Here is a 22,701-nt window from a genome sequence, read left to right on the forward strand (position 1 = left end):
AATGAACCCTACTGTAAATTCAAGCATAGTGCTACACAAATAATTGTTGCTAGTTGCGTTTAAGCATGACTAGCAACAAGCATTTTTGCAGTGTCTATTCTAAAATTCACAATCATGTTTGTTAACACATCTAAACCTTAAAGTGGTAGGCATACCCTTAAGAAATCTGTTTTTATGTTGTACAACAGGGCACTGATGATAAAAAGAAAAGCCTGGGAAAAAATGAAGACTCAGGAAACAGATATGGGGCCAAGAAGGTGAGACAAGCAAGTCCAAATACAGAATGGAGATAGTTCTGCAGAGGACCAGCTCTCAACCCCTCCCAAATATTTAAAAAATACTGACCTAAAGATAGGCACCTATGGCCATATTTAGGTATCTAAGGGTGGGATTTTCAAAAGCACATAAATGACTTAGAAGTACATTTACAAATAACTTCAAATGTTGAGTACAGCCTAGCCAAAACATTTTTTGATTTTTTTGTTCTCATGCTAAGCATGTTAATAAGGTCTCTTTATTTGTCTATTTCAGCATAAATATAAAGTCTAAGTACGAAACCTCGGAAGAGAAAAAAATTCTATGCAATATCTAAAATCTATTAACAATTAGAAAACTAAAGAAACAAGTACAAAACAAACTAACAATTTAAGATTATAAAATGGGAAGAAAACTTACTACATAAAAATCTTATTTATATTGAAATGAAATAATTCTTTAAATTTAATTCTTTTTTAAATCTATTTTCTATCTTACAGAGCTGTACATGAGAATGATGACGTGTTCTCAGATGTACAATTTAATTTAAAAAAATTCTCCAATATTTACATTTATAGTAAACTTAGGTGTTACAAGGAGATGTTTTGAAGTGGAAATGCAATTTTTAAATTGGCGTCCCTTCAAATATAAAATGTCTAGTTTTCATTTCATACCTATTTTTATTTTAAAAAATTAAAGGTTCTTGAATTTCTTAAACTGAAAACCTCATTAAAACTCACAGGCAATTAAAATCATTTGTGTGTTCTGTGCAACTAGTAAAAAGGATAATCAATCAGTTGTATCTATTCTCGTCAAACTGAAGCTGAAGTGAGGTACACAAACTAAACATACAGAATTAGAGATACAAAGTCCTCCTTGGTCATGTTTTCTTTAAGTCATTTAGTAAATGTAGTCCTGTCAGCCAGCTTTGGCTTATTCTTTATATAGTAATAAATTTAAGTGTTTTTTTCCAGTGTATTTTTATACTATTCAAATAATCTTTCCTTATAGTTCAATCCTTCCATCACTTTTACTGTCTCTCTCACTTCTGTCTTTAAAACAACAATTTGGAGTGCACACACACACACACACTCACACTCTACACAGTATTCCCAGTGGGTTCCTCCTGTACCATAGAAAGAACTATGACATTCCTGGGTCAGATCATGCTGCCTTTATATGTAGTTCAAAACTGTGCTGCCATGCCCCCACTCTCCCCTCCTCCCATGTACACACACCCTGAGAAGTTGGTATCCAATTTATTATCTGCTAACTCAGATGAATTAAAAAAACTAAAACCTTTTCCCAGGCTGAATTACATGATTTCCTGCCCATGTCTCAATTCTCAAGATTCCCGCCCACCCCTTTTTTTTCTTTAAATGTCCTCATAGGTGTTGGCAACTCCACCCATTTATGTATTAGCAGCAAATTAAGTTACATGTGGTGCTTAGTTTCTCTCTTGCACATAATTTATAAAGATGTTAAATAAAACCAGACTTTACACACACCCAGAGTCAACACATTGCCATTTATCATGCTTCTTTCATATAGTCCTTCATTTTTTAAACACATGTGATAGTAGGAGTCAAACACATTTAAATTTGTTTTTCCCAGTAACATTACATGACAAACTATTTAATTGCTTAGTAAAGTTTAGATATTACATTTTTTGCATTCCCAGTCATCTACGAGTTTTGCAACTTAAACAAAAGAACGGTAGATTTTTTTTTTTTTATACAACACAACAAGTCAGAGTAAACAAAGTTCCATTGTGTTCTAGGTCAGCAGCTCTCAACCTTTCCAGACTACTATACCCCTTTAAGGAGTCTGATTTGTCTTGCGTACCCCCAAGTTTCACCTCATTTAAAAACTACTTGCTTACAAAACCAGATATAAAAGAAAAGTATCACAGCACACTATTACTGAAAAATGGCTTACTTTCTCATTTTTACAATATAATTATAAATAAATCAATTGAAATATAAATATTGTACTTACATTTCAGTGTATATATAGAGCAGTATAAACAAGTCACTGTCTGTATGAAATTTTAGTTTGTACTGACTTCACTAGTGCTTTTTATATAGCCTGTTGTAAAACGAGGCAAATAGCTAGATGAGTTGATGCACCTCCTGGAAGACCTCCACATACCCCTGGTTGAGAACCACTGTTCTAGTTCAATGGACAGCAGGAATTTGTTAGGAGACAGAGTACTGCATCTAATCTGCATATACATAATACCACACATTATGGGAGAAATTTCTAGAGGTTCTTTTCTTGACTGGTAGGGTAGGAAGGAAAGGAAATTTGATCTCTGCCTATCCCAGAATCTATGATGGGAGAGGCTAGATACTTCTCTCTTCTCAAAAGTTCGGATGGTGAGTGAGCTTATATCTTCTGGAGGAAAATGCATGTTTCTAACTGTTCCTTTTCTTCCTGCTCATACCCAACCTCTTTTCACCCCACTCAGTCATCTGATGTTCAAGTATGAAACCTTATCAAAGTTGGGCTTTTTTCTGCAAGCCATTTTTTTCTTTTAAAAGAAAGCACTGATCAGCCTTAAAGTTGATGTCTTACTACACCATGGGACTTTTTCTATACTCTGGCAGACCGCAGAAATTTTGTATGAAGTCTCTTGCTTTCAGAACTACTTTCTATCACCTCTGTTCTAGTTGCCTACAGAATCTCTCGCAAGATGTTTTATTAGTTTACTGGGGATGAAAGACAGAAATTAATGAAATCCTAAAAGGAGTAAAGTAGAGGAACATTTCATTAACATTTTAATACTTGACTACTCAGAACAGAATTAACACCCTAAAGGAATATAGCATTTATAAGACTGCAGATAGTGCACCTCAGGACCCTAAACTAACACATCTTCCATACACAATTGCCAAGGATATCTGAAATATTACTCTTGCATAACTCTTCACCTACAAACTAAAAAAAGACAAGGGTTCCATAAATATTGATTTTTGTAGTTCCCAGTAAGTTTAAATGTCCCTTAAAAAGTTTGTCAATTTAATGAAATCCCATGCTAAACTCCTATGATCCACCTACTCTAGGTACAACATAATGAAAGTCCCCACTCTCCTCACTTCCAGAGTAAAACTGGTTGGGAAAAAAAAAAAAAAAGGTGATGTTTTATTGAAACTTCACATTTTAAAAAAATCTCTAGCTCTAGAGTATTAGAGATAATAAACACTTAATATAATAAAGCAGTAAAGGGAGACTTTCTTAAACCCCACTAGCTATTGTGATGCTTCCTGGGGGCACCCAGGATTGTGAGGTGCTTCCCGACCACGTTAGTGTGAGGAAGCCTTGTCTGTGCCTGCTGCGTTCCCTGACACCATAAGCCACAAGTAACAAGCATTCTCCTCAGCCCCACTATTACTTAACAGGTTAATGATAGGCACACTCCAACCCTTGAGACCTCGAAGCATATCCCTGGACCATGCAGCCCCATATCCACTGAACACTCGCAATATTCACAGATTTGCTGCTCCCAAAGAAAGAATACACCCCAGATTACCAGTCTCATCTCAGATCACCACTCCGCTTAACACACAGCACTTAGATAGGTTTATAGTGAAATCAAGTATTGGAAACAAATGATTATATTCAAAACAAAACAATAGTATGCATTCTACAGTCTAGACTTAACTGACAGGTTACTCTCATGTCTTGTAGTGTAATGCTCACTCAAAATTCTTGCAGCACTTTGCAACCAGTCTGGCTGTGATCCTCCTTTCATGAGACAAACATGCAGTCAGCTTGCCTCCTAGGTGAAGGATTCAGTAGGTTTCTTTGCTCTCTCTAAAAATACTAATCTCATCCTTTGTCTGTATTCATAAGCAGGACACCCTGTGCTGTTTGTTACATCTTGTAGATTTCCTTTCTTGCAAATTTTGCAGTTTCTCAACTGTATGCAAATCGGCCTACAGCGTGAAGCATACAATACAGAATACTAGCCAGAAGGGGAGATGCATGTGTTACCTCTTGCCTGAAAGTAAGATTTCTGAAGTATGTCAGCTCCTGACTTAACTTCAAGACCTTTTAGGAGAATACCAATGGATTTAACAGATCAGAACACTGTTCAGTATAATCCAGTACCCTTCCTCAAAAAATGGCCAGCACCAGAAGCTTCAGAAATGCAAAAATCCCCACAATTCTCTATCATGGAATAATCTACCCATACAGCAGAAATGTCAAACATTCTGTGGAGGTTTCAATTCTATTTTTAATTATGACCAGTAGGTCAGAGTTTTAGGTATATAACCTAACCTCAATCCATAGCAGAGCTCATACAGATGTCAACAGGAAGTTCTCACAAATATCAAAGGTAGAATATTACCTTCATATAGCAAGTCAATTCACTATGGAAAAATATGCTTATCTTTAGGACCACTTTCATCTCTGCCCTTTTATTCTCCTTCCTCCTGTCCGTTTCTGTGTTCTCTCTGCATTTCCTTCCATGCAGTAACTCCTGCTCCCCCTACTTGTTCTATCCACTAAAATGATCACAAATTGAATAGTTAATGCTGACATTGCAAATATCATTAGGTTTTAGAGTTAACATCCCAGTGAGGTTAGCAGAGAGGACAGGAAAAGACGAATTCACACTCTAATTTTCCAGAGTTAGTAGATAGAAACAAAACACTGCTTTGCTTTACACTTGGTTTCACATTTAGAAGGTTTTCTGCACAACCACCAGGGCTAGATAATTTTTTATTTTAAATGAAAAATGTCATGTCAGCAAAACCCTCCTAGCATAGACAGTTTATATTGGTATAAGAGTGCTTTTGTTGGTATAGTTTATTCTGGTTCGGCAAGTGATATAAACTATAACAGCAAAAGCTCTTTCATGCCAGTATAACTGAATCTAGCCAGTATAACTGAATCTAGGGCTTTCACCGCCCCGGGGCCCACACCCCCCTAGGGATGGCCCTGCCTCTCTCTCATTCTCCCTTTCCTCCTGTATAAGCATGGAGCCTTTCTGGAGTAGATCTACAGGATTTTGACAGCTAGACAGTCTGCTCTGGGGCTCCTCAGCCCTCTCATGCTTCTGGAAGGCTGATTCCCTTGAGATGGTATCCCTTGTAGGGTTCCCTACTTATTGATATTCCCAAAAGGGAGCATCCCACACAGAGTACATCTTTTGAGTCTAAGCTGTCCCAGTAGTTCACACAGAACTTCTAGCATTGTAGGATGTGAACTGGAGATGGGCAGCAGAATTCCCCTCGGACCAGAATGGGGTTTGACACTTCCTGGAGTCTTGCTGGAAGACTGAGAAGGCATATTTTGTTGCAAGTAGGACCAAGTGCCTTAAAGCTGTTGGTACCTCATATAGGTTGCAAGGAAAGCTGCACATTGAAGCATGTGACAAATCAATTTTGCCCTTAAGCCTCCAAGGACACCTTCTTTATTCTAACAAGAGCCTGCTCAGGACTGTGTCCTCGAACTGATGGAGACAAACTACCAAAAACAAAGATAGCTAGTCCCTTATGTGTGTGTGATGGGGGTGGGGGGTGGGGTGGGAAGAGAATGTCATAAAAAATCTTAATTCCTGCAGATGGATGTGGAAAACTATTAGCCAACCACCAGGACTGGCATAAACACTGAACACAAGTATCATTTTCTAGTTGTAGGAATTATACTGTCGTCAGTTAGTATGATTTTTTGTTGTTTGATCTCTCTCATGGTTATTTAACTCTTTTAGGTTGTACAATTGAGGAATTACCTTAACAACCTGTGGAAGCTTTTTCTGGATTTAAGTCATTGTATAAGCTGGTACTTTTCTAGAAGTCTAGCAAGGAATTAAGAGAAGCCTTAATACTGTATAGGTCTAATGCTGAAAATGAATCAGAGGCTTATACTATTATCTCTAAAAAGTACAGTGAAGGAACTGTACATTTAAAAACAAACTAATTCTTCTTTTCAAGAACTAAGTTGAAAACACTTTTTTGGTAACCAATAATGCAGATGTTAACTGGTTTGCTTAGCATAAGCTTGGCATGCATGGATGAATCAAGGAGATTTCAAGCATACTTCTGAGGAAAAGGAGGCTTTAATACTCCTGGTGGAATTCTATGCCAAATAATTAAATTCTGCACACAGTATTTTAAACTTCTGCAAAATTCTGGATATTTTATTTTTCAAAATAAACACAATATAATCATGCCAGTTTCAATTATTTTGGTAATTTATTTAAAAATACCTGTCAGCAAATCCATCTATAACAATACAAACAAACAAAAAGATTCAGGATTTTTTTTTTAAACACACACAAATAGATTCCTTACTATGCATATTAATACAGGACTCTCAGGTTTTTGTACTGTAGTTTAAAGGAATTACTATTTCCCGCACCCCTCAGCAGCAGTGCAAAGTCCTGGGGGATTTGGGGGTAATGGAGAAGCTGAGGGAGAGGGAAAGAGCATGGAAGTGAACCTGGAGGGTTGTTGGGTGTGGGTGGGAGAAGTATGGAACGCATTTTTTGGGGGTGGGGATTGTTAAGGAGTTGAAGAGTCTCCCCCCATGCAGACCCTGGATGACACCTATCCTTCCCATTCAGTCAGGCACAGCTGCCCCCATCCCCGCCATGTCCATGCAGCCTCCTTCTCCCATCCCTGTGTCACTGCAGCCCCCTCCCATTTAGCTCCTGGCTCAATGCTGTCACCCCCACTAGCCTTTCTGAACCCCAATCTGTGACCTCCCAGCAACCCTGCATGCCCTGCTCTGTCCATCCTGTGCCTCTTCACCTGGCCCCACTGTGTCGAACTGCCCTCTCTTCTAGTGCCACAGCAGCCCCTGGTGGGCACAAGATGTAGTCCAGGAAGTAAATACCTTCCTGCAGCCATCTAAACAGACCAGAGTTCCTGAAAACGCGAGTGTCATGAACCTTGCCCGGCCATCCGACGTTGATGTTGGTAAAACGTCCCCTATGGTCCTCCAGTGCTTGCAGTACCACTGAAAAGTAGCCCTTTCGGTTAATGTATTGGCTGGTCTGGTGGGCCGGTACCAGGATAGGAATGTGAGTTCCATCTATAGCCCCACCACAGTTTGGGAATCTCATCGCAGCGAAGCCATCTAGATTACCTGCACGTTTCCCAGGGTCACTATCTTTGAGAGCAGTAGCTCAACGATTGCATTGGCTACTTGCATCACAGCAACCCCCACGGTAGATTTTCCCACTCCAAAGTGATTCACGACTGACCGGTAGCTGTCTGGCGTTGCAAGCTTCCAGAGGGCTATGGCCACTCGCTTCTGGACAGTCAGGGCTGCTCGCATCCAGGTGTCCTTGAGCTTCAGGGCAGGGGACAGCAACTCATAAAGTTCCAGGAAAGTTCCCTTACGCATCCGAAAGTTTCACAGCCACTGTGATTCATCCCAGACCTGCAGCACTATGCGGTCCCACCAGTCCGTGCTTGTTTCCTGGGCCCAGAATCGCCGTTCCACAGCATCAACATGACCCATTGCCACCATGATGTCCATGGCGCGGGGTCCCATGCTTTATGAGAGGTCTGTGCCCCTCTGAGACTTAAATGTCCTCACCGTGCTGCCGTAGCCTCCTCGCCTGATTTCTCAGCATCTGCCTCTGAAAAAGGTGGATGATAAGGTGCGAGGTGTTGACAACGGCCATAACTGCAGAGATGGTCGCAGCAGGCTCCATGCTCGCAGTGCTGTGGCGTCCGCGCTGTCAATCACCAGAAAAGTGCGCGAACTGATTGCCTGTCGGCGCTTTCACGGAGGGAGGGTGGGAGTGAGAGTTGAATGACGACCGTTACCCAAAACCACCCTCAACACATTTTTGGCCCCAGCAGGCATTGGGGGCTCAACCCAGAATTCCAATGGGCAGCGGGGACTGCGGGAACTGTGGGATAGCTGCCCACAGTGCACCGCTTCCAGTGTCGACGCTTGCCCCGTTAGTGTGGACTCACAAAGTCGAATTACTGTCCTTAGTGTGGATACACATGTTCGACTTTGTAATATCGGTTCCACAAGTTCGCTTTAAGTAAAATCAAACTACTCTCGTAGTGTAGACATACCCTTAGATTAGCAAGTCAAATAAGACTGCTTCCTATATAGTTATTGCACAGGGAAAACTTAAACCAGCCTATGAAAATCAGCCCTATCCTCTTAAAATCAGGAGCCCAACTGCTGCTACAAAACACAAAAAAGTAATGAAAAGTCTGAAACATTTGAGAAGAATATCTGAGTGGTCATAAACTATTAACCTCTTAGTATACAGCCAATATTTTTGTTTAACAGCGGTTTACAGTTTTTATATTTCTCCATAATGTGTGGAAAATGGGACTCAAACTTTTGTAGTGATAATCAGTAGTGATAAATGGGCAAAAGTTTTTTTTCCTCCTGCTGATAATAGCCCACCTTAATTGATTAGTCTCATTATAGTTGGTATGGCAACACCCATTTTTTCCATGTTCTCTGTGTATATATATATCTTCCTACTGTATTTTCCACTCCATGCATCCGATGAAGTGGGTTTTAGCCCATGAAACCTTATGCCCAAATAAATTTGTTAGTCTCTAAGGTGCAACAAGGACTCCTCGTTCTTTACGCTGGGTAATGTAAACTTTACCCAACCTGTAAAGGCAGCAGAATCAGAAAATGGCAACCAAACTGCGGAAGAATGATTCCCAAACACCTTGAACAGCATTAAGGCACATAAGATCACTGGCAATCCAGTAAGAAAATTAAAGAGACACTGAGAAAAATGTGGCCTGAGGCTGTCTTCCTCTCCCCAATAGCATGCTAAACAATAATGTTGTCCCTCTGACTGAAAGTTTATTTTTCCTCTATATCAGTGGTCCCCAAACTGTGGGATGCGCTCCCCGAGAGGGCACGGAGGAACATTTGGGGGGCATGCTGTGGGAATGGGAGCAGGGAGGGAGCGCCACTCAGCCACAGCTCTGTCCCCACCCTAGCTCTGCTATCATTCCCTCTCTAGCCCCAGCTCCTCCACTTGCCCCAGTTCAGCCCCCAGCTCCAACTTCAGCCCAAGCTCCTCTGCCGAGACAACTGGGCACCACACTTCTCTGGAAAAACTAAAGTGCTAAATATAAACAGAAGTTCAGAAAGTAAAATTCATTTCCAAAAAATTCAGGTATCCATTGCATCATTCAGGTAGGGCCATTAAATTGCAAATAGCAATCAGATATTAAAAGGAACAGTTCCGTGTAATACTTCACCCTCCCCTCCAAAAAGATAAAACATTTTACCACAAAATATGAGAACACTTTACAAAAATAGAGTTCCTTTAACATCAATGTCACTAATTTTGATGTAAAAGGCATATTTTTGAAGACAGCCAGATCTAGAGGAGGAGTTCTAATTTACAAGTACTTTAGTTTATATATAGCTGACTGACTTGCTGCAATAAGACATATGTCACCATAGTTACTAATTACTACTTTTTAAACATCTCTCCCTCCTTAATTTTGTCATTGTGGCTCACATAAGAATTTTGGGAAATTAACCTTTTGCTACAAATGCTGGGCAGAGTCAATACAAGTATTAATTTCAAATTCAATTCCTTTTCTTTATAGCGTATTCTTAAAGTTTGTCGCTTCATATTCTAACTTCTCCCTTTCTAAACAAACCACAAAGAAAACAAAACAGGTTATGGAAGTTGATTAACAGCCTCAGAAGAGGTGGTGTAATTCCACCCAGGAAGAGGATAACAGAGAAAAGTTCCCAGAAAAAACTCTAAATGAGATGTAGTGATAATTGTATACAACTCTCTTGGATACGAATGATTTAAACTGACCTTGGACTTAAAGCTAAAGAATGTTTAAATATTAGAAAGTTGTTTTAACTAAGAATAAATTATACAATTATAAAGGCAAAGTCCATAGCAACACAGAGAGCAACACACATTGATATTACAATAGATCCTCAAGTCCCCAACTGGGATAAGGCCCACTGAGCTAAGCATTGCACACATACACACAGAAAGATGCTTCCAAAGGGCTTACAATTTAAATAGAAAAGACAAAAAGTTGGGAGAAAGGAAGTATCTCAGTTTTACAGACAGGAATCTGAGGCACAAGGAGATTCAATCATTTGTCCAAGGCCAGACGAGAAAATCTGTAGCAGGGCTAGGAATTACTCCAAATAATCTAAATCCCAGCCTAGTGCTTTAACCTCAAGGCCATCCCTTTGTCTCAATTTAGTTTTCATTACTTCTGTGATAAATGGGGAGTGGGGGGGGGGGGAAGCTTCCATTTCTGGACACCCAGCCAGCCAGCTATAAAATCCCTCTCAGTAGTTGTTCTCTACTTGCTTTACCTATAAAGGGTTAAAAAGTCTCCCTGCATGGGTAAAAGGAAGGGAATGGGCACCTAACCAAAAGAGCCAATGGAGAGGCTAGAATTTTTTAAAATTGGGAAAAAACTTCCCCTTTGTCTGTCTGTCTCTGTTGTTCTCAGGGGAGAAGCAGAGACAGGGCTGGAACTATGCTGTAAGAAGCTTGGGACCAGGTATAAAAAAATCATCCGATTCATACCTAGAAACTACTCACCTGAAACCCCCAGATATGTAAGTAGATCAGGAAATGTCTAGGAAGACGCGATTCAGTTTATTTCTTTATGGCTTGTGGACTCCTCTGTGCTAAACCCAAATGCTTTTGTTTTGCTTGTAACCTTTAAGCTGGACCTCAAGGTGGTTATTCTTGATGCTTAATTTTTTGTAAATGGATTTTTTAAATCTAGCAATAGCCTGAGTTTTCAAATGTATTTCTTTCTTTTTTTTGCTTTTAATAAAATTTATCTTTTTTAAGAACAGGATTGGATTTTGTGTCCTAAGAGGTTTGTGCACATGTTGTTTAATAAACTGGTGGCAACAGCTGATTTCCTTTGTTTTCTTAGCTCTTCCCTGCAGGGCGGGGGGGGGGGTACCCCACAGGAAGGAATTCCCAAGTGCGCCTTCCTGGATTTTCAAAGGGGTTTTTGCACTAGGGTGGTGGCAGCATCTACCCATCCAAGGTCATAAGAATGACCATACTGGGTCAGACCAAAGGTCCATCCAGCCCAGTATCCTGTCTACTGACAGTGGCCAATGCCAGGTGCCCCAGAGGGAGTGAACCTAACAGATAACGATCAAGTGATCTCTCCTGCCATCCAGCTCCACCCTCTGACAAACAGAGGCTAGGGACTCCATTCCTTACCCATCCTGGCTAATAGCCATTAATGGACTTAACCTCCATGAATTTATCTAGTTCTTTTTTAATCCCTGTTATAGTCCTAGCCTTCTCTACCTCCTCAGGCAAGGAGTTCCACAGGTTGACTGTGCGCTGTGTGAAGAAGAACTTCCTTTTATTTGTTTTAAACCTGCTGCCCATTAAATTCATTTGGTGGCCCCTAGTTCTTATATTATGGGAACAAGTAAATAAATTTTCCTTATTCACTTTCTCCTCACCACTCATGATTTTATATACCTCTATCATATCACCCCCTTAGTCTCCTCTTTTCCAAGCTGAAAAGTTCTAGCCTCTTTAATCTCTCCTCATATGGGATCCGTTCCAAACCCCTAATCATTTTAGTTGCCCTTTTCTGAACTTTTTCTAATGGCAGTGTATCTTTTTTGAGATGAGGAGACCACATCTGTATGCAGTATTCAAGATTTGGGCGTACCATGGATTTATATAAGGGCAATAAGATTTTCTCCGTCTTATCCTCTATCCCTTTTTTAATGATTCCTAACATCCTGTTTGCTTTTTTAACTGCTGCTGCACACTGTGTGGACATCTTCAGAGAACTATCCACAATGACTCCAAGATCTCTTTCCTGATTAGTTGTAGCTAAATTAGCCCTCATCATATTGTATGTATAGTTGGGGTTATTTTTTCCAATGTGCAATTTACATTTATCCACATTAAATTTCATTTGCCATTTTGTTGCCCAGTCACTTAGTTTTGTGAATCTTTTTGAAGTTCTTCACAGTCTGCTTTGGACTTAACTATCTTGAGCAGTTTAGTATCATCTGCAAACTTTGCCACCTCACGGTTTACCCCTTTCTCCAGATCATTTATGAATAAGTTGAATAGGATTGGTCCTAGGACTGACCCTTGGGGAACACCACTAGTTACCCCTCTCCATGCTGAAAATTTACCATTTATTCCTACCTGTCTTTTAACCAGTTCTCAATCCATGAAAGGATCTTCCCTCTTATCCCGTGACAACTTAATTTATGTAAGAGCCTTTGGTGAGGGACCTGGTCAAAGGCTTTTTGGAAATCTAGGTCAGAGAAAAGCTGTAACCACGGGAGTTTAATACAAGCCTGGAGTGGTCAGTATTAAATTTTTAGAATCCTTGCGGGCCCCCACCTTCTGCACTCGAAGTGCCAGAGTGGGGAATCAGCCCTGACAACTTCAACTTAAAAGATCTAGGTCACTTCTCAGAACGCACTTGATCCAAGCACAAAAGACACATTAGACTTTGCTTTACACTTCCGAAGACAAATTCTCACACAATGGTAAAATAGAACTGTTTCACCACTGTAAGATTTAGCACTTCTTACTAGAACTTCATTTTATTCAAGGGAGCAAAATTACATCACTAAAAATTACATCATGGCAAGTTCTATCCTAGTAACTATTCACTATTTTTATCAATGACCAGGAAGAAAGAGACATTATTGATAAAGTATGCAGATAACAGAGACTGGGGGCGTGGAAAATAAAGAAGAGGTCACTGACAGCTATCCGGATCACTTAGTAAGCTGGGTGCAAGCAAACCATATGAATTTTAATATAACCAAATGCAAAGTCATATACCAAAAACAAAGAATGCAGGTCATCCTTATAGGATGGGAGACTATCCTGGGAAGCAGTGCTTGTGAAAAAGACTTGGGGAGGTATGGCAGATAATTAGCATAACCTGAACTCCTAGCAAGATGCTGTGGCCAAAAGGGTTAACATCCTTGAATGTATAAACAGAGGAATATCAAGTAGGAGTAGAGAGGTTAATAACCTTTGTATTTGGCACTGGTGTGATCGCTACTGGAATAGTGTGTCCAGTTCTAGTGTCCACAATTCAAAAAAAGATGTTGAAAAATTTAAGACAAAATTCAGAGAAGAGCAATGAGAAAGACTATGAGATTGGAAAACTTGACGTAGCGTGAAAGACTGAAGGCGCTCGATCTATTTAGCTTACCCAAGCGAAGCTTAAGGGATGACTTGCTCATAGTTTATAACAAAGGCTAAGATTTACTCATGGGTATTTTTAGTAAAAGTCATGGACAGGTCACGGGCAATAAACAAAAATTCACAGCCCTGTGATCTGTCCATTACTTGTATTATATACCTCTGACTACATCTTGGGTGCTTTGGGGGCAAAGTTGCTGCTCTGGAGGGGTGGTCCGGTGCACCTGCTGGTGCTGGGAGGTGGTGTCCTCCAGAGTGCCCACTGGTGCTGGGGGGGCGGTGTCATCCGGGGCCCCCACCGCTGGTGGGGGGGGGAGGCACACAGGACCACTGCTGCTGGCATGGGGGGCAGCCCAGGACCACTGCTGGAGGGGGAGGGGGGGAGACGGCCTGGGACCACCGCCTGGGTGGCCCTGTGGTCAGTCACATCTGCCAGCTGCAGAAGTCCTAGAAAGTCATGGAATCCATGACTTCCGTGGCCTCCGTGACAGACTCGCAGCCTTATTTATAAATAATTAAATGGGCGAAGAGCAATTTGATAGTACAGGGCTCAGTGGTTTGAGCATTGGCCTGCTAAACCCAGGGTTGTGAGTTCAATCTTTGAGGGGGCCATTTAGGGATCTAGGGCAAAAATCTGACTGAGGATTGGTCCTGCCTTGAGCAGGTGGGTGGTCCTGAGGTCCCTTCCAACCCTGATATTCTATGATTCAATCTAGCAAACAAAGGTGTAATAAGATCTAATGGCTAGAAGTGGAAGCTAGACAAATTCAGATGCAAAATTAAGACCAATTTTTTTTTTTTTTTTTTTTAAACAGTGAGGGTAATAATTTTTTGGTACCATTTACCAACAATTGTTGTGGATTCTCCATCACTGGAAATTTTAAAATCTGGATTATATATTTTTCTAAAATATATGCACTAGTTCAAACAGGAACTGATTCAGGGAAATCCTACAGCCTGTGTCATGAAGGTGGTCAGACTAGATGATCACCATGATCCCTTCTATCTTTATAGTTACCAGTCCCACTTTTCCTAATGTGGACACCGCCAATGAGACTAAAGCCACAATTCCATTACCAAGCCACAACTTCTATCACTCCCTTCAGAAGTCTTTGAAGAGTTAATCATCTAACCTGTTCTGACATTTCCTGCCAGTTTAGCCTCCACTATTTCAGCAAGCCATACAGGATTCAGGGGGCCTGGGGCAAAGCGGGGGAGCGGACATACTCATCAGGTAGCGCTCAGAGTCTGCGGCGGTGGGTCCTTCAGTCGCTCCGCGTCTTCGGCGCACTGAAGGAACTGCCGCCGAAATGCCACCGAAGACCCGGAACGACTGAAGGGCCCCCCACCGCCGAAATACTGCCGAAGACCTGGACCCCTGCATGGTAAGTAAAACGGCGCCTCTAGCCAGGAAAGGGATTCTCAGCCAGGGCTTGCGGGGCCCCTATGGGGCCTGGGGCAAATTGCCCCACTTCCCCCCCCAACGGCCCTGAAGCCATAATATAAATCACTCGATCTGAATAGTCAAACAGCTAAGCAGAAGTTAAAATTGATAGCATAGCCACAAGAACACTGATTTATGGTATTTTAAAAACTATAATTTTGTATGCAAGACAACCCACAGGATTTCACATTATATTCAACATTTGTCTCCATCTATAGGGAGAGACATCTCCAGTGCAAGAAGGGTGTTGAGATTCAAACATATACTACTGGCTTTAATCCAATGAACATGTCTCTCCCCCCTTCACAACTTTTTTGAAAAGTATTTTTAGGTCCAAAACAGACCTGCTTCTCCAAGATCAGCTGACAGAGTATCAAGAACTGCTCTTTTACGTCTTAATTATTTCAGGAAATTTCTCCCACAGGATAGTTCCACCTTGTTTTCTCATTAAGCAGCAGCATTTGAGATCACACAGATGAATTTTAAGAAAAAACTGAACTGGGGGAAAAGGTAAAAATGCCACCACTCACATTTCTAAAGAACATATCACTGTAGCAGTATCTAGGGGCTAAATAAGAAATTTTTAAAATGCCAAATTATATTAAAGTATCTGTTCTTTCACTCCTCCCAAATTTAAGAAACTGTTAATGAAAGGAAGATTTTTTTTTCTATTCCTACTCACCTCTACTCTTGGTCATTCTGAAGCTATTATTAGCTAGAGAAAACTTATACAAGAGTTGATTTTGCAACATACTTTAAGAACAGCCAGGTTTGGATTCTGACTGACCTCTGGTGATAAGGAAGTCCACAGTTCCCTGTGGCAATAATAATCATCCAACAGCTTCTGTAAGTACCACACTACCTTAGGTTTCAGAGTAGCAGCCGTGTTAGTCTGTATCCGCAAAAAGAAGAACAGGAGTACTTGTGGCACCTTAGAGACTAACAAATTTATTAGAGCATAAGCTTTCGTGGACTACAGCCCACTTCCCCTCAAGCTAAATTGTCTTGGTGGTTCTTTGATGAAGAAACAGTCTTAAAGGCAACGGGGCTAGAAGCTAGTCAAGGAGCTTAAAGGTAAGAACTAGGATTGAAGTGGATCAGAAACTGAATTGAGAGCTTTATGAGCAAGCAGTGAACTGATACAATGTTATGAATTTTTCCTGCCTAAAACAGTGACTACTTCTGCCTGCCCTTTACCTTAATCCCCAGATAGAATGTGCAACAACAGAAACAACTTGGAGGTGATAAGCATCTGTTTCAATGTGATTAGGATCTTCATCTGAAAAAACCGAGTACAATATTTTAGTTAGTCAAAAACAGAAGGAGGCATTTGTTGTCTCTATAATCTGCTCCGAAACAAACATGGGTCCAACAGGATATTGAGACCCTTTAATACCTTAACAATCAGAGAACAGATGCTCCTGACAGATAGTGTCCAAGGTAGTATCTTGATAGGTTTCTCTTTTGCCACCCAACAACTATCCAGCTCACCTGGTTTTAAGCTTAGTTAGCTTCTTTTCAATGCACGGATTTTCCCCAAAATTTTAGGATCTCTGGGAGACACCACTAATTGCCTGTTACGCCATAGCGGATATACTTCACCATTTCAGTATAAGTACTTATAGCAGTGGGAAACATGTGAAGGATTAAATTAGTGTCTGTTATCCTTTAAACACTCAGAAGAGGAGGCAGGTGTTGAATCCCCAATCGTAAGCAACAATGTCAGGTGAAATATGTCAAATCAAAAAATTACCAACAAAAAGCAACCCTCATTTACATGGATAAGACTGAGTTTTGTTTTTAATTTAAATTGGATCAGTGACGCTCAAGTTTGAGTTTCCCCACACTGCAAATGTCCTTTTAGTTTACATTAATAAAACATCCAGCCACAGGCCAAATTCCTGAGAAATTGTTATTCACTACATGGCCTTGAGATAACCAATCAGCTTGTTGTGTAACAATTTTGGTTCAGAAGGATTTGGGGGAGAATTTGATGAGTCAAAATGTTTAACTGGCAAAATGTGATTTAAGAGATCAAAATATGTATTTTACAGTACTGCTCCTGTAGGGAAGGAGCCCTTATGCAAAAGATACAAAAATACATTTTCTGCAGTTCCACCTAAACAGGCTAGCCGACCTACTGTGACCAACTATAGCTTTAAAAGACCAAAAAGAAGAAACCTCAGGCTGAGCTCTGAAGGCTAAATACCTAGGATAAATACAATGTTTTGAAGAAATAAGAAATTATATAACGCTATCATTATCCTCATCTGTGTTCTCTTATGATTTACTTCCTGGTGACTTGAGTAGTGAATTGAGTAGAGCTAGGATTATTACTTACTATGGGCAACTACAAAATGATAGGGGTTCTGGTGGGTGAAATGGGTTCAAATTTTAGTGATGAACATACTAAGCAAAAATTATTTGAACTGCCGACAATACTAAAATTCAATTGTACAGTGTGCTGGTTTTGACGGAGAAAGTGAGCGAGGTAGCTAGGCACAGGCAAGCTTCCCCACATAGCTCTTTCAATCCTTAACTTGATTTCCATAGGTAGAATGCCACTGTATCAAAGATTTAAAAGTAATTTATTCTCCCCTTCAGTGGGAAATGTTGCTACCCTCAACAGAATTCCTGTACTAGAGAATAAAGTGTTTCTAAGATCTCTCAGATAGCAAACAACTTTCTAATCTTAAAGTCATGACCAAGAGGATTGATTAAACCTGACGGTTATTTTATTGACTTGCTCTGCATTAAGTAAATTTTAATGTATGACTATGAATAAAAACATTAGTCTTTCTTTTAAAACTGCAGAGGTCAGAAGTGAACTCTACCTTGTTTTGACAGAGCTTCATTCCAAATTAAGAAATTGGCACTAAGCTAAATCTCTCCTAGAGACTTTTTAAATTTGATGTCTGAAATTATTAAAATCAGATGTGAACTGAATAAAACTGAAATAGAAGATCCATGACATTTAACAAAAGGAATACATGATCATTTTACGAAAAATGACTGACAGGGGGAGATGCTGGAACAATTTATAGTGGGAGTGCTGAGAGCCATTGAACTAAACTGTAAACCATGTATATGACTACTCCTGGGGGCATTCTGCACCAAAAAAATAAAAATTCTGTGTCAAAAAAATAAAAATTATGTGCACAGTATTTTAAAAGGTCACAAAATTCTTCAAATTTTATTTGTCAAAATAAAACTACATAATTACAGTAGTTTCAATTATTTTGGTAATACATTTCAAAATACCAGTCAGCAAGTATTTCCGTAACAGCACAGACGCACTCAAAAATCCCCCCAGGAGGCAAGAGTTAAAGAAACGTCTATGACAACCTAGTTCCTGATTCTCTGCCCCCTTCCCACAACCCCTTCCCCCCCAGGGCCCAGCTACAGGTCCCCCCCAGCCAATACACCCGCACCCCCTCTTGCCCCCCAAGCCCAGCCATGGGTTCCCCCAATCCAGATACCCTCACCCCTCCCCTCAGAGCCCAGCTGTGATCCCCCAGCCCAAACACCCACCCCCTTTCTCCCCCAGAGCCCAGGGATCCAGAGGGAGAAACAGCCTGATGCTGGGTCCCAGGCTTGCACGAAGTTTCCTGCGTGCCACCCTGTTTTTTCCTCAGTGCATCCGGAGAACTGCAGCTGTCAGGAACCCTTTAGCTCCCACCCCCTCCCCCTGACAGTGTTTTCTGTGCAAGAGCTGGGCTCTGCTGGGTCCAGTGACCCCTAGTGGAGGCCAGCAGTATTGCAGACCATATCTGTGGGGGAAAGGAAATTCTGCGTGCACATTAATTTCTGCAAAACTCTGTATTGCGCAGTGGCACAGAATTCCCCCAGGAATAATATGAAGGAAATCATTTCAAGCATGGGGGTGCAGCAGCACCCCTAGTTCCAGCACCTATGCTGGAAGCTCTATAGTAGATAGACAAAGAAGGTAAAGGAGGAACAAACACTGTTACATGTGTTAATAAAGGAAATCCTGAAACATCAACCAGTTTACAGGAGTTTGGGGAATGAAGGGAATGAAGTGTTTGAGGGGAAAAAAGGTGAGCCTAATTATCCAAAATTAACATGACTCATTTATTCTGCATCCTCAAAATGTGAAGGTTATACAGAAAAAGTGTTTATAGTTTACAAAACTTTGATTATCTGGAGAAACCCGATGTCCCTTATATTTTATGTTTAATCTGAAGAAAAAGTGAGGTGCAGTGGGTATTTGCTTCCCAGTGGCCATTCCAGTTTGGCAGAGGGTGCCTCCCAGAAAAGACCGTGTATGTGCACACAGATGGCCTGGAAATCCTCCATGAAGATCTCTGCAATCCTTTGCAGAAGGTTTTTGGGGAGGGCTGCCTTATTTCTTCCACCACCGTAGGACACTTTCCCATGCTACTCCAGTATTAACTCTGCTGGCAATCATTGCAGTACACAGCATAGCAGCATAAGGAGCAGGTCTGTACCCAGATGCTTGCAGCATCTGCTCCCTTGCCACCTCTGTTACCCTCAGAAGACTGATATCACATAGGGTAACCTAGGGGAGACAGTGGAAGTTTTCATTAAAAGTGCTCGTAGCACAAACAACAGAGCATGTGATCCCCCACCCATGGTGATTTCCAGGTCCCTTAACCACAGTCAACATGCTGGTGGTTTTGGTGGCAGGGATCATCACTGACCTCAGAATCTGCAAGCCCAGGACATTTGCTACCAGCAGCGTTTCGGAAAGTAAGGGGTGGGGGGAGGGGGGCCTTTCCATGTTCTCTCAGCCACAATTCCCCCTCCCGGAGCCACCTTGGACAAAGCCCGCAATTTGGGAGGCTTAATGCTGGTCCCTGATATCAAAGCAACCTCCATGTTCCTAAGGGGAGGGGGAATTGTCCATCTGCCCATCTATGCTCCCAACGTGGGTATCCCATAAGTTGCAGCATAAGACCTGTCACCAATGCCTCTGGGCCATACTCACCGGGGCTGGAAGAGTAAACCCGTTTGTTGAATAGCTAGGGATTTTGATTATGTTCTGGCTTTTACTTAAGTGTAATAAGGGGAGTGACTTTTAAACAGCAACCTTGTACCAGACCCAGGATATGCACTGACAATGGTTGCTTGTGCTTTGCATGCCTTACAATGGAAAGCTTGGCCTTCAGCATCCTTCACATCGGCATAGAGGCTACAGCAGATTAGAAGATGGAAAAAGAGAACACATGGTGACATGTTCAGTGAGATAATGAACGCTTCCAAGACAGCTGATTCAGAGCCTGGAGAATTTAATTGTCTGAAAAACTGGACATAGACATGGAGAGCAGGAGACCATCCCAGGAGCACGAGCATGCCATGCAGGATGAGATGCTGCAGATTATGAAGGACCAATCAGACATGTTGAGGCATTGGTTGAGCGTCAAGAAAAACAGCTTGAGATTAGACTCCCTCTGAAGCCCCTGCACAATGGCCTGCATATACTGACCTGTTCCCCCTCCTCGAAACGTTAGGAGGTTGGGGGGGGGGGGAAAGGGGACGGGTCATGGAGGAAGGTGCAGTATCTCTTTCACTCAACACTGGGGGAGGGTACTAAGAAGAGAAGGTGATCATTCGAAGACTTTTGATGGGCAAAACTTCTGTGCTTTCACAGACAAGTTGACTTGGTTTCTCCCCTCCCAATTTTATCACACCATTTGCCCAAGGTTAAGTTATTTTCCTGTTTTTTCTGTTTCTTTATGATTGTGCAATAAAAATCAGCGTTTCGAGAATGAAATACTGAATTTATTCCAAGCATAGGGATTTGGGGGGAGGAAGGGTGGAGGAGAAGGTACAGGGAAATTGATGCAGTGGAGGGGATGGTAAGGGAAGGCACAGTGCAGATAAGTGGCGCACATTACTCTGGCTCATTACTGAAACAGGTTTTCAAAGCCTCCCAGAGAGACAGAGCTACTCATTGGGCTCTTCTTATTGACCTGATACCTGGCTGCTCAAAATTACCCACCAGCCTATCCGCCTCCACGCTCCACCCCTGTGGAAACATCTCTCCCTTTGCCTCACAGATATTATGGACCACACAGCAGGCAGTGATAACAATTGGGATATTGCTTTCATTGAGGTCTACTCTAGTAAGCAAACTTTGCCAACAAACTTTTAAACACCTGAAGGCACATTCTACCATGATTTTGCACTTGCTCAACCTATTTTTGAACCGCTTCTTACTGCTATCCAGATAGCCGGTGTATGGCTTCATAAGCCATGGAAGCAAGGGGTAGGCTGGTTCTCCTAGGATCACGATTGGCATTTCAACATCAATGGTTATTTCGCAGTCTGGAAAGAAAGTCCCTGATTGCAGCTTTCTGAACAAACCTGTGCACATCTTTAGGAACACATCATGCACCTTTCCTGACCATCCCACATTGATGTCGGTGAAATGCCTCCTGTGATCCACCAGCACTCGCAACACCACTGAAAAAAGTTTCCCTTTCAGTTTATGTACTCTTTGGCAAGGTGGTCTGGTGCCAAGATAGGGATATGCGTGCCATCTATTGCCCTACTGCAGACAGAGAACCCCATCATGGCAAAACACATATGAATTCTATTTCCACTCATTCAGGATCAGGGCAGCAAAAGCGGTACAACTCTTGTCTAGGGGCTCAGGCAGATAAACACTCAAAATGTGTCTAGGACAAATGTGAAGTCCCAGGTGGAAAATCAGAATCTAGTAGCGTGAATAGCTAATTTTACTATATCCGATTTCAGGAACAAGAGAACAGGTCACGTGAGCTGGTGTGAGGATCTGCAGACACAGTATTGTACACTAGGCACAATGGAGGGTGTGCCAATTCAACTCAAGTTCGTAGTTGGGGCTCAGTGGCGAAGCAATCCTGAGTTGACATAGAAGGAGGTGCATGTTCTTGGAACATGCTGATGCCCCTTGCACATTCTTTGGAAGCCAGGAAGCAGCCACCAATGTGATCATCATCCACCTTCATGAAAATCTTTTGGAAATTTGTACAGGGGTTGACTAGATCGAGAGATTTGAGGCAGATGCAGGACCTTTTCCTGGAGTGAATTATAATTTCATCCAAAACGTTAGAGTGAAGAATACAGCAGGGAGCTGCCAAGCCTCCACCGGTTGACAAAAGCAGAAGGTGTGTGAATCATGAGGTGATTAAATTTATATCTGAATGGGGAAAGACCAGTAATTAGCAATCAAGAAATATCATAATGAGAACCTGAGCTTAGGGACAATGAGGTACACTTTTATGACTGGGGAGCAGATATTTTTGGGCCAATATTAGGGAGGGAATGTTAACTATCTGTGTACCTGCCTCAGGATGGGGTGAGGCAGTCAAGCTAATTGCTAGTGCCTTTTTGTGGCAGGTGTCCAGTGCAGGTCCTTGTTCCATAGAGGGTCCAGTTCCTTGATAAACTAAACCAGAGCTGGAAGTAGACTTGGGGGAAGGCATTTCCTAAGGAAGTCAGAGAAAGGGTGGGGACTCAACATCTGGTAGAGCAGGGAATCAAACCCCTTTTTCCCAACTCCATTTAACCCTCATGCAAGAGGAAGGTGGTGGGGTCCTAGCAATGGGCAGGGACAAGCTGACAGCAGCCCCTAAAGAGGTGGGAACAATGAAGAAAGTATGATAACCTACACTGTAAAATTTATCATCAGGTATTTCTTAGATGAGTTAATAAAGCTGCAGCCTAATTAAACCACACTGCTTGGATCTTGTCTTTCCTCCTGTATTGCCAGGACAATCCCAATACAGCTATGGCAGTGGCTGAAATCCACTGATGGTAAGGCCTAAGTTTCATGATGCTGAAAGCAGTGATAGCCAGTATGAGCAACTGT

The 22,701-nt window shown here is 41.7% G+C and overlaps 1 protein-coding gene across 25 annotated transcripts in view; it reads right to left on the minus strand.

Moving 5' to 3' along the window:
• SLMAP (sarcolemma associated protein) overlaps window positions 1-22,701 on the minus strand; it is a 157,169-nt gene that overhangs the window by 84,300 nt on the left and 50,168 nt on the right. The gene's annotated exons all lie outside the window — the stretch shown is intronic.

Source organism: Trachemys scripta, chromosome 7 (genome assembly GCF_013100865.1).
Source record: "Trachemys scripta elegans isolate TJP31775 chromosome 7, CAS_Tse_1.0, whole genome shotgun sequence".
Taxonomy (NCBI): domain Eukaryota; kingdom Metazoa; phylum Chordata; order Testudines; family Emydidae; genus Trachemys; species Trachemys scripta.